The sequence below is a fragment of the Nanorana parkeri genome, unplaced genomic scaffold (assembly GCF_000935625.1).
Source record: "Nanorana parkeri isolate BGI_ZX_2015 unplaced genomic scaffold, ASM93562v1 scaffold597, whole genome shotgun sequence".
Taxonomy (NCBI): Eukaryota; Metazoa; Chordata; class Amphibia; order Anura; family Dicroglossidae; genus Nanorana; species Nanorana parkeri.
In genome coordinates this window covers 29,353-42,645 of record NW_017306865.1, presented here as the reverse complement: position 1 = coordinate 42,645, position 13,293 = coordinate 29,353, and the positions used below count along the sequence as shown (strand labels likewise).

The 13,293-nt window shown below is 42.0% G+C and overlaps 1 protein-coding gene across 1 annotated transcript in view; it reads right to left on the bottom strand.

Annotated features, from left to right (window-relative positions):
- POMGNT2 (protein O-linked mannose N-acetylglucosaminyltransferase 2 (beta 1,4-)) overlaps window positions 1-10,841 on the bottom strand; it is a 17,194-nt gene extending 6,353 nt beyond the window's left edge. Inside the window, exon 1 of the mRNA XM_018562753.1 lies at window positions 10,402-10,841. The gene's annotated coding sequence lies outside the window, so the exon portion shown is untranslated. The remainder of the gene's footprint in view (window positions 1-10,401) is intronic.
- Between the last annotated feature and the right edge of the window lie 2,452 nt (window positions 10,842-13,293).

Here is a 13,293-nt window from a genome sequence, read left to right as displayed (position 1 = left end):
CTATTTAAAACAGTAAACACTTTATATTTATATCATGTTTTAAGTCACATAGCATTTTTTTTCTAATTAAATAATAAAACTGATTTTCCATCTTCTATGCAAGTTGTCTGGGGAACTGACCCTCGTCTGTACTGTACTGGCAGATCTTATTATCAGTTTAAACTAGATTTAGACACTCTGAAGGGAATTTATCAAAACTGGAGCAGACAAAATCTGGAGCAGCTGCGCATGGCAACCAATCAGCTTCTCGCTTCAGTTTGTTCAGTTAAGATTTGAAAATGTAAAGCCGGCCATACTCCTATAGGTTATCTGCAGATTTCCTGTGGTCAGATGGAAAAAGTGCAACAGATTCCTCCATCTACACTAAACTGTGTGGATGGAGGAATCTCCCACTGGACCAAGCTTCAGTATCTTGCTAGTCGGCCCCGCTGGCTCTCAAAACACCTGAACAATGCCTGCACCCAATCTGATTATTCAGGTATTTTGGGAGCCAGCAGGGCCGACTAGCAAGATACTGAAGCTTGGCCCAGGTGGAGATTACTCCATCCACACAGTATAGTGTAGATGGAGGAATCTGTTGCACCTTTTCGATCTGACCAGAGAAAATCTGCAGATAATTTCAAGGTGTATGGCCAGCTTAATAAGAGTGAGGCTGAGTGGTTGCCATGCACAGCTGCTTCAGATTTTGTCTGCTCCAGTTTTGATAAATTCCCTTCTTTCTGTCCTAACAAAGGGTTAAAGATCTCGATGTTGGCTTCTGCATTGTACATTTTTAAGGGGAAACTCCCCAGTCTTTGTATGGGGGCAAACATACTTTGATATCGTACTGCCCAAATGCTTGCTCTAGAAGCATGTTAAAGATAAGAAGTATGTTTTCAATATTTCTCAGTATGCTGTGTGAATATTAACAAATAACAAACATATATAGAGGGGGTTTCTCACATTTGACTGCAAAAGTGGAACTACACTTTAAGATCAAGATGTTATTGTATTCTTATATTTTGATGTAAATAACACGCTTCTTTTCTTTTTAATGTATTCTTAATCAAAATCAAAATAGTGTTAGCAACAAATACATATACCATTCAGTGATTCAGCAATATGAGAAAGTGTTATTTTATAAACTTAGCACAATGTTTTCAATTTGACTGACACAATATCAGTATTATAAATCGGTGTTATATTAGACTATGAAGACAGATCATAGGCTATATAATGTAACGGTGATGATGGTCTACTAAATAATGCATCACTAGCAATGTGAAGCTATTATTTTCTAGGGTTGCAACCAGCTAAAACACATTAATAAATGAACAAATAAATGCAATTTGGGAAGGAGATGGGGGAGAAGCGTATGATAGGAGAGGCAAAATGGCATAAGTAATGTTAGACTCCATTAACTATAGCAAAACAATATGGAGCTTAAAATATATGAAGCAAAATGAAAGCCAAGAATGGCTTGTATTCTAATCTAAATAGCCTAGAAGACTTAGCTATGTGTTATTTCCTTTCTTGTAATATGATAATGTCACTTGAACAATCAATGCAATATGACATAGTGATAAACGCCCCTCCACATTAAAAAGACCCATCCCAATGCCATTAAATCTAAACTAAATGGACAGCTGTGGTATTCATTTGTCCATTTGTCCCACTCAGCTGACAATTGGCTTCAGATGGTAACAGGCTGTCGTGATCACACATGCAAAACCTTCTCATTAATGTCTCTGTGTTATTTTGTCCATGATTGAAGCTTGACACAATGTCCCTACAGTCATCTTTGTCTTCACAGTATTGGAGTTTTTTTGCATTCAGTGGTTGATAGTCATGAATGATTGTGACAGGGCAACCAATCATCTTCAAACCCAATGTTGGGCAGTAGTAACGATTACACAGTCGATCAGACCAATATGCCAACTGCTTGTGACTATCAGAAGTGAACAAATCTAGGACAACATGGCTGATTTGGAAAAATTCTCCAATTCAGATCACTTTCCAGGTCAGCTATGTTGTCCTACATTGTTCCCTTCTCCTGCCTTCTCCAAACTCTTCACCTCTTCGTGCATAACCCTGTGAGTTTCGGTTGGGTGGTTTGCCCATCCAAAATATGGGGAACAAACATCTGTGAAATGTCTCTCTAAAGGTGCCCATACACCTGCCGATTATCGTACGATAATCGCGGGAAATCCCGCAATCGTACGATAATCGGCAGGTGTATGGAAGGCGTGCGAGCGTACAGTAGAAACGCAGTCTGCCTGCTCGTAAGACAAATGCTGCACGGGCCGGTGTGCGCAAGCGCACACTGGCCGTTCGGCATTGCAGCCATTGGAAGCCTGCCCCTCAGCGGGGCGGGCTTGCGATGATCGCAAGTACGATCTGCCTGTCCAAGATGGGCAGATCGTAAGTTTTTTTAATTACCTTACAACCATCGCAAGTCAAAGTGCCATTTTCCTGCCGATACATCGGCGCATCCTTGGTTTCTTTCCTCCCCGCTGGGCGCTGCTCTATGTCCCAGCGGGGAGAAGAGAAAGTGACAGCCGGCCGAGCGCTGCAGTGGAGAGCGCTGTGAGCGGCCAGCGTCTCCTCCCACACCGCCCCGGACTATTACAGTCCGGGGCGGAGACAGCGCTGTCACAGAAGGCTGGGCTTTCCTCCCTACACCGCTCGATCAGCCTCCTGTGACAGCGTGTCAGAGAGAAGAGCAAGAGCAAGGTACACACACTCAGTGATCAGTGATCGCTGAGTGTGTGTACATAATTGAGGATATGGTATGTTAACTATATCCTCAATTATGAATGAATGGGAAGTGATCTACATCACCTCCTGTTCATTCATAATTGTAGTTATAGTAAACAAACAATGTTCTCATGTTATCAATGAACAGGAACACTCATAGAGGATTCCTGTTCATTGATAACAGGGGATACAGAAAAAGAGATTGAGGACTTTGTGTTCTCAATCTCTTTTTCTATTTTAAAAGAGAGAATTATCAGGGGTCTGTTTAGACCCGTAATATTTCCCCGAAGCCCCTAAAAGTAAAGTAAAAAAAAAAAATATTTAATACAAAATGAATTACTTAATAAAAATAAATATAACAAAATAAAAAGTTTATAAATAAAAATAAAATATTAAAAAATTGTGAAAAATAAATAAAATAAAAATAAAAAACATTTTCGTTATCAGTTTCGACCTGACATTTTTTTAAATTTCGGTTTCGTTTCGGTTTTAAAATTTACATTTCGGTGCACCTCTAGTTATAAGGTGTATGGCCAGCTTTATCATCATTGCAATGACCACAAAGCGTCTGCGCCACTAACCATGGCTTTATTTTCTAAGAACCGTTTCCTCTCTTTTTTTTGGGCCGAGTCTACAAAACTTATGTATAAAGTAGAACTGGAAGGAAGGACAATTTGCTACGCTGCCCAAAGCAACAAAACAGATTTAACATGCCACTGCCTGTCATTGGTTGCTATATACGGTAACTGGCACATTGGCCTTTCTTGGTGGGTGTTTGCAATATCTAAAAAAGAAAAAGGACAGTTAGCAGAATGTCTTCAGTTTTCTGCTTTTATTTTTGCGCAGGTTAGAAATTGAAAGTCAACGTCTGGTTTTAGAGGACAACAGAGATCTTCATCACTTCTTTATTGAAGAATGCAAGTAACATAGAACATGCCGTTAGGTCTGTGAACATGATGTTGGACAGAATATTGCAGTGGGAAAATTAAAAGATGTACAAATGGTAAATAAGTAACCGAAAAATGACAAATGGGCATCTGCTTCTGACTTAAAGCTCCTATCTCACATGAAGCAAGAGAGAGCCCCACTTGTAGATAATCTATGAGGGCTGTGTTTCACATGAGATGTCAATTGAGCACAGATATCATTGAATTTGGATTGCTGGAGGTTGAATAAATGACTCCTAAATCTCAGACATTCCTGCATTACTTCTGTATAATCATATTGCCTCAGCACTATGCTAGCCACCTCCGAGATTGGCTGATACCCAGTTACTTCCTGCATGCAGTGGGTTTACTGTTGTTATTGGTTCTTTTTCATAAACAGGAGAGGCTAGTGGTAATAATGGAAGAGTTAGGAAGAAGTTAAAGTTAAAGTTCACCCTAGAAATCATTGAAGAACGTCAGAACAGCCATATAACATATGCACCTTCATAAACGCATAGCATCTGTGTGCATTGTCCAGCAATTAGCATTGGAAACTGACAGCCATTTACCAGTGACACCATACAACTCATGGTACCACTCAGCCTCCCTCATGCTATCTACGTCTTTGACAGTATCAGGGCACAGAGGTTGCATTTCAGGCTTTGCAATCGAGAGATGTCGATAACATAAAGGATTGAGCGACACAGTAAGTTGTATGGTGACTCTGGTAAATGGCCAGTGGCTTCCAATGCTGATTGCTGCACAACCAGATTGTGGACAGAAGTCAAATGTGGTGTTATATGTGTATCATGGTACATGTTACATGTCTGTTTAATACTTATTTATGATTTCTAGGCTGAACTTCCACTTTAAAGCCAACCTCCAATTTTTTTGTAGTTTTGGATGGAGAGAGAAACGTTTGAACTTCTGTCTTCTTTTTATTGCTATTTATGACCATATTGAGACATTTCCTGATGCTTTCTGTCCCTGTGAAAAGAAATGGGAGGAACAGAAAAAGTAAGAAACCCAGACAGAGGTTCTGACCTTCCCCTACTCTACTAACACAGTATTTGTTACTTTCCTTCCCCTTTGTTACCCTGTCACTAGGACAGGAACTGAAGGGAAATTGCCCCTAGGAGGAAACCGAACAAAAAAAACCTGAAAAAGTTCCAAACTCTTCCTCACTCTCTAAAGAAAAAATAGAGTTGGTCTTAATACTCCATTATAGGCACCAGAAAATGCAGGCCGATGGGTCTCTGTGCTGGACGGTGTGACGGAGAGACAATTAAGTAGCATAATACGGCATAGAATGTACTAAAGAGATTTAGAACAATTACTATGTTCTGCCTTTTTCACACTCTAGTTCCTTGGTTTTCAACTGGTGGGTCCTGACCCAAAAGTGGGTCGCGATCCTGTGTTCAGTGGGTCGCCACATGCCTTCCACTTTTCTCCGTGAGAGGCTCCTCTGCCTCCCCCTAGGGCAGCACTGTTCTTACGCAAAGCAGCCATTCAAAATATGCTGCCCGGGGCCGAGTGTCTGCTTCAGGTGGGATGAGATGGGGCAATGGCCGCGAGGGAGCTCCCTCCATACGTGCATTGCTTACAGCTCCCTCGCATGCCCTGTAGAGGTGCCTGGACCGGAGTGACATCACATTCTGGCTCCTGGCACCTCTACAGCCTGCGCAAGGCAGCTGTACAAGCAATGCACGTATGGAGGGAGCTCCCTCACAGCACAGCAGCTTACACTGGCCCACGGCTGAGGATCCACACCAGTTTGCATAAGGTAGGGAGATTGGGTTTACCTTAAAAAAAATAAACATTTTTTGGAGTGTGTATGTGAATGTCTATGAGTGTGTGAGATTGTGTCTGTGGGTGTGCATGTATGTCAGTGTTTTTGAGGGCCCGTTCACACTAGTACAGTGCGTTAATTGCATAGTACTGTGCGATTAACGCACCGTCCCACGCAATTGCACCTACCGCGCATTCTGGTGTGTTGCGTTGCCATTCATTTGAATGGTACCCCAAATGCACCTCCCACCCACAGTTTGTAAGCCCGCACCGGAAGGCTCGGCACCCTACTGCTGTGCGTTCCATTGCACTACGACTTGGGTCGCGACTTAATGACCAAGGACAAATGTGAGTCCTGAGATTACACAGGTTGACAACCACTGATCTACTTCAATCATCACCCCGTGTCAAATCTACAAATACTATTTGCTAATAACCTTATATTAACTGCAATACTATGTGTACAAGCCACTTCATTCCTCAAAATGTAACATAAAATATATATTCATACATATTCACATATTTCTACTGATTGAACGGGAGCCATCTGTTCATGTGTTTCCTTTACCCAATCTCATCCATGAGTTTCACACTTAACAAGTGAACTCATGGTGACGATTGTCACTCATTTGTGAAGAATTTCCCAAGTCTAATTGATTAGCAGGTTATAGGAGTATCTTGTTTACCATCAACATCTGTAGCTCTTTTTAAATGACATACATCTCCTTAAAGAGGAACTTCAGGATTTTTTCCAAATAAACCCTTGTAGTGGGGCTAACTTCTCGTTTTGGTCTAGGGACAAAAATAAAGACGATATACTCACCTTATCCTCAGTCCAGTCTGGCAGCTAGACCAGTCCCTACAACCTCTTCTCCCCCGGGCCCTGGCCGTCTAAGGACCTGTGACGTCATCTTGTCTAATGCAAGCCCATTAGACATAAGGATGACGAGGGACGTTCCAGAGCGGGATCGGAGGGGGGAGAGAGGTGACTGCTGTGGGACCGAGGATCAGGTGGGTGTATCTTTTTTTTTCCCTCCCTAGATCAAAATGAGCATTTAACCCCTTGCCGTGCAGGGGTAGAACCCCTGCAAGGGTTAATTTAAAAATAAAAATGGAGTTCTTTAACTACTTCAGTACCAACGTACATTTATAAATACAGTACCAAAGTGGCTGATACCAACAGCAGTCGTGATCTTGGTATAGTTTTCGATTGGTTGGATGACTGCAGAGCCGGCTATTCGGGCACGCTTGAAAAAAGTCTGTGAAGTAAGCTGAATTGGAGAATGTTTCCAATTCAGCTATTTCGGCCTAGATTGTTCACTTCTCCTACCTTTTCCAAACTCTTCACCCTTTTGTGAATAACCCTGTATAAATATATTTTCTTTTCACATTAAATGTAATGTAATACGGCATTATGGCCACTAGATGGAGTAGAGGGGCATAGGAAATAAATACTTTTACTCTCGCTTGAATGTCATGTAATGTCACATTATGGCCACTAGATAGAGCTGAGGAGCATAGGTATATTTCTAAGCTACTCAGTTCCATCTAGTGGCCATATTACTGTATTTCATTACATTCAACCTGGGCAAAAGAAAGTATTACATCACATTACATTCAAACGGAAAAGAAAATATACTAAGATTTAGTTGTTGCCTTTATTTGCACAGAACGAATGTTCACAGAGAATCGCAGGATGAATGGCTGTGCAAATTGTTTATAACTTAGTAAGGTGGACGGTGGAAACCTCTTTGGAACTTGTTTATAGCTTGACCCCTTACTGTCTTTTCACATAATTACCATCTGAATAAAAAAAAAAATAAAGCTATAAAGACTTCAGAAGACTGTACAGAGGTGCAGTACTTATCGGTATATTTACCCAGGGTCTGATGACATTTTCTCCAGAGACTGAAATGTAGATAAGGCTTTTTAACTCGCGTTCATGTATTAATGTATTCCTTGTTAAGTGATAGAATATTCAGTTTGCCTGTAGTGTTCATATCATCTAATAGCACTAGAGCTTAAATGATTTCTGAGAAAAATGACAGCCTAACTTGCTGAGAGATTTCTAACCTCCAGCACAATGATACTGTATTTATATTCCTCGCTCACTATTCCATCAGTATATGTTGAACATATTCTCTGTAACCTTGAGGGCCATTCACATTTCACATCATATCGTGTTAATCAATAGCAATAGCACGCTATCGCAAAATGAAACTAGCGTGCGTTACAATGCACTAAATGTGCTGTGCTGTCATTCATTTTAATGGGACCCCAGTGCACCTCCCAGCCCAATACTGTGCTTTGTGTTGTGGTGGAAAAAAGTAGCGCATGCACTATTTTGTTTTCTTCATAACACAACACACAGGGGGGAATTTATCAAAACTGGAACAGCTGTGCATGGCAACCAATCAGCTTCTCTCTTCAGTTTGTTCAGTTAAGATTTGAAAATGAAAGAGAGAAGCTGATTGGTTGCCATGCACAGCTGTTCCAGATTTTGATAAATTCCCTTTTCAGTACCGCACGCTGCGTTGGGTTGCACCAGGTGGTGCGTTGAGGTGCCACTTAAATGAATGGTAAGACAAAGCACTTAGTGCACAGTAGGCTTGGGGAAAGCTACAACCCCTATCTGGTGAAACTGTTGTCAGTCGGACAGGAAGTAGTAGAAGAAGGTAAATCTGTCTGATCTTTTCATGTCAGCATACCTATAGATGGAGCTGTCCCATGAGGAGGCCAGGAATGGAAATTTACGGTAAGTATAAGATAACAATTTTCTGTAATTTCTGTCTGTGTCCCTGCTGCAGACTTTCCCTCACTTCCTGTCTAGTGAAACTATTGTCCGTGGGACAAGAAGTGAAGGTAAACCTAATGGAGGCCTGGACCACGGTGAAAAAGGGGTGCTAACACTTCCCCGCTCCATCTGAAATAAAATGCCTATATTTTGGCCTAACACACAATCAAAAGCAGTACAATTATTTCAGAAACCGTAAACACTGACAGGTTCTGCTTAAAGGAGAACTATGAGGTGAGTGCTTTTCACTCACCTCATAGTTCTAGCCGACCTGTGACAATGAGACTGTCACAGGCAGGATCAGTAGATCGGGAGGTGAGCGAACACATACCGGCGTTCGCTCACCTCTCGATCCTGTCACAGCTCTCTGCCGTGACAGGGGAGGGACTGGATTCCCCCCTCCACTCTCCGATCCGCCAGCGCTGACTGGCGGAATGGACGGGGGAGGGGGCGGGTACAGCTGGCTCTGCCTCTAGATAGGCAGAGCCAGCTGTCAGTCATAATGTCGGGATGCGCTTCAGCTGCGGCGTCTCAGTATACTGCGAGCAGGAGCTTGCGGTATACTGCGGCGTCTCAGTATACTGCGATCGACAGCTCGCGCTATACTGAGCCTAGGGTGACGGGAGGATGCTAGTTTGTGTCCTCCCGTTACCCTAAGGAGAACTGTGGGGAAAAGCCTTAACCCCATAGTTCTCCTTTAAAGGGCATTTCACAGCATAGAGCAGGGGTAGGCAACCTTGACACTCCAGCTGTTGTGGAGCTACAAGTCCCATGAGGCATTACAAGACGCAGGCAGCCACAGGCATTCCCAGAGGCAGAAGCGTGCAGACGCCCTAACATATAGCATCCAGTCACATTTAGAAAAAGCAACCTGTCAAAAAGCTGGTTTGTAATTGGTTATTTTGTGTAACCGCATATATCGCTGTCGTTGGCCTCATTTATGAAAAATGTCTTAAGTGGTGAATAGTTACTTTCTGTTATCCCACAGTAACCAATCAGGTTCTCCGTTTATAGTATAGGACAGGGGTAGGCAACCTTAGCACTCTTGCTGTTGTGGAACTACAAGTCCTATTTGGCATTGCAAGACTCCCAGTCACAGACATGACTCCCTGAGGCAGAGGTATGATGGGATTTGTTTTTTCAGGTCTGCTAGAGTGCCAAGGTTACCTATTCCTGGTATAGGAGAATAATATAAACAATCCGATTGCTATGGATCAGCGCAGACTGAGACAATACTTCTCTTAACTTTATTAAAGTAAGGTATACACAATTCTTGATGAACCAGCTGAAATTTGCTGCATGGGTGCCACTGTCAGCACCCTTCTGCCCGGCATCCCTCGATCAGCTGATTGAAGGAGCAGGTTGGAAAATACGGCTTCAGCTGCTAGTTCCATCCGTGCATACTGACAGCGGCCACTGTCAGAATACAAAGGAAACAGCGGGGGATTCGTCCATTAACACTCATAAGCGTTGATGGAGGAGTCTGTTCAATTTCAAATTAGAACCATGTATATCCGGCTTTATTGTGGACAAATTTTAATAAACCCAAATAAGCTGAAAATTATGACCCTCTATTCCAGAGGTAGGCTGGGTAGGGTTTCAGTACAGCTGGGGTGCTGAAGTTGCCTACCCCTGCCTTAAGTAACAGTTAGCCAACTCTTATACATAAACCACACAAGGTCAATTTAAATAGGAGAAGGCATCCTTCTTATAGTAAACCTTCGAGCTATATCTAGATCTAATTATTTCAATGAGCTTCCATTTGTCATGTTATATGTCATTTTAACAACGTAATGAAAGCTGTTCTCCCTTTGCTTTTGGGGAGGCCTGGACTTTGTAAAAATGAGGTCACGTTATGTGCATTTGTTGCACTTGGTAAGCACGGAGAATAGATGATGCTCTATAATAGTATATGACACACAAGACGAGTACCTGTCCAAAATATTGTACGATAAATATAAATGTGCCTTTTCCATACAGTCATTATTATACATAATCAAACAGAAAGCAAGCCATTCCCCATGAGGAATAATTCAGATATAATTAGCTGAAAGCAATCACATTCTGTAGCAGTACATAAAGCGTAGCCATTATTTCTATAAAAAGAAAAATACGTGAGCCATATTGTAATGGCTAAATGCTGTCATTAGCACTCACCATAAGAACATGCTGTTCATGACTCCGGTACAGCTGCAGACTTCAGAGGATACAGCGGATGGGGGATCAGCACTTCAATAGTCTACATAGCTTACATTGCGTTAAAAAAAAAAAAGCATCAACTGTTATCTGGAGTTCCCCGTCTTCCTTGTGCTGAATTTAAAAAAAAATGGTTTAAGAGGGTTCCTATTGTCTGGCCTCTGATTGGAGAATTACAAGCAAATCTCGGCAAGGCTGTTTCATTCATATGATAATAGCGGTTTTCATTGCACCATCTGCAGACTGAGCTGGCATTTGCTGCTCTCCCCCTTTCTGGTTCTGAGCATGCTCTGTCTGCCACCGATGTCCTATCGCTCTCACTGGCTCACCTCAATTTGTTAGTGTCCCAGAGGTCATCGTTGAATGCAACATGATTTGCTGCAATGGCTCCGAAAATTCCCATATGGCCTAAAAAAAAAAAAAAAAAAGACAAAGCAGAAAAGGCAGCGTTTGTAGAGCACGCCGGAGGAAATACAAGAAGCAAGAATAGAATTTGTGCTGCGAAGTTGTTTAGTGATTTATATTCACTGTTTTTTAATCGGTATTCAGCATGCGCTGAATTCAGAAAATTATTTGTTACAGGCATTGATATGGCGGCGACAAATTATGCTGCATTGTATGTTCACATAAGGCGATGTCATCATCCCTATTCTCACATATACAATAGAGGGGAGCCAATTAACCTACCAGCATGTTTTTGGAATGATGGAGTTTAGAAACCCACGCAAGCACATTGAGAACATGCAAACATGCAGATACTGTCCTGGATGGGATTCAAACCTGGGACCCCAGTGCTGCAAGGAAGAAGTGCTAATCACTAAGGCACTGGGCTTAGCAAATCAAGGGGGAGGGTGCACTTTCTACTTGACAGTTGCTACAAAGGGTATGACAGCTGCCTGTTCTTGAAAAGACTGCCGAGTCTACTAGATCTAATCTCCACTCAGCAGCATTCCTCCCAAAAGTGACATTGCCGAATACGTGATACAGAACAATTCCACAGACCGGAAAATTTCTATAGCTCTCCTGTTATATTTTGTGTGTGTAGAAGAATGTTCATAATACAGTTATGTTCTGAGTGTGAAAGAACCTAGATTTGTAAGGCCTAGTCTTTTTAATAAATAAATGCTTCATTTATAAAACTTGCACCCAGCACTAGCTCACTTAGAGGGCGCTGATAAGTATAGGAAATATACTTGTATGCTCCAACTAGGGGCACTAGTGCCGTGCAAACTGCAGCCGTGCCTAGATGGCACTGATGAGTATAGAAATATACTTGCCAGTGCCATCTAGGGGCACTAGTGCTGTGTGAATGGCATCTGTCCCTAGATGGCACTGGCAAGTATATTTCTATACTCATCAGCGCCATCTAGGGATGTATGCCATTCGGGCAGCACTAGTGCCCCTAGATGACCCTGACAATTATATTTCTATACTTATCAGCGCCATCTAGGGATGTATGCCATTCGGGCAGCACTAGTGCCCCTAGATGACCCTGACAATTATATTTCTATACTTATCAGCGCCATCTAGGGATGTATGCCATTCGGGCAGCACTAGTGCCCCTAGATGACCCTGACAATTATATTTCTATACTTATCAGCGCCATCTAGGGATGTATGCCATTCGGGCAGCACTAGTGCCCCTAGATGGCGCTGATGAGATAGGAAATATACTTGTATGCTCCAACTAGGGGCACTAGTGCTGTCCGAATGGCATACATCCCTAGATGGCGCTGATGAGATAGGAAATATACTTGTCAGCGCCAACTAGAGGCACTAGTGGCGGGCGAACGGGATCCGCCCCTTGATGGCGCTGATGAGTATAGGAAATATAATTGTCAGTGTCATCTAGGGGCACTAGTGCTGTGTGAATGGCATCTGTCCCTAGATGGCACTGATGAGTATAGGAAATATATTTGTCAGCGCCATCTAGGGGCACTAGTGTCATGCGAACGGGATCCGTCCCTAAGTGGCGCTGATGAGCATAGGAAGTATATTTGTCAGAGCCACCTAGGGGCACTAATGCCGTGTGAATGGCACCCATCCAGCAAAGTTTTATACATTAAATATATCTGTATTGCCCAAAGTCTATTGTAGCTTTCTACAAATGCTGTTAAAATGCTTTTACTGGTACCTGAGGTAGTAGAATTACACTGATAAGTGAGGTTGTAGTATTACACTGATAACTGAGGTTGTAGTATTACTCTGATAACGGAGGTTGTAGTATTACACTGGTACCTGAGGTTGTAGTATTACACTGATAACTGAGGTTGTAGTATTACACTGATAAGTGAAGTTGTAGTATTACTCTGATAACAGAGGTTGTAGTATTACTCTGATAACTGAGGTTGTAGTATTACACTGATAACTGAGGTTGTAGTATTACTGATAAGTGAGGTTGTAGCATTATACTGATAACTGAGGTTGTAGTATTACTGATAAGTGAGGTTGTAGTATTACACTGATAACTGAGGTTGTAGCATTACAATGATAACTGAGGTTGTAGTATTACTCTGATAACTGAGGTTGTAGTATTACACTGGTACCTGAGGTAGTAGTATTACACTGATAACTGAGGTTGTAGTATTACTGATAAGTGAGGTTGTAGCATTATACTGATAACTGAGGTTGTAGCATTATACTGATAACTGAGGTTGTATTATTACACTGATAACTGAGGTTGTAGTACTACACTGATAACTGAGGTTGTAGTATTACACTGATAACTGAGGTTGTAGTATTACACGGATAACTGAGGCTGTAGTATTACACTGATAATGGAGGTTGTAGTATTACACTGATAACTGAGGTTCTAGTATTACACTGGTACCTGAGGTTGTAGTATTACACTGAT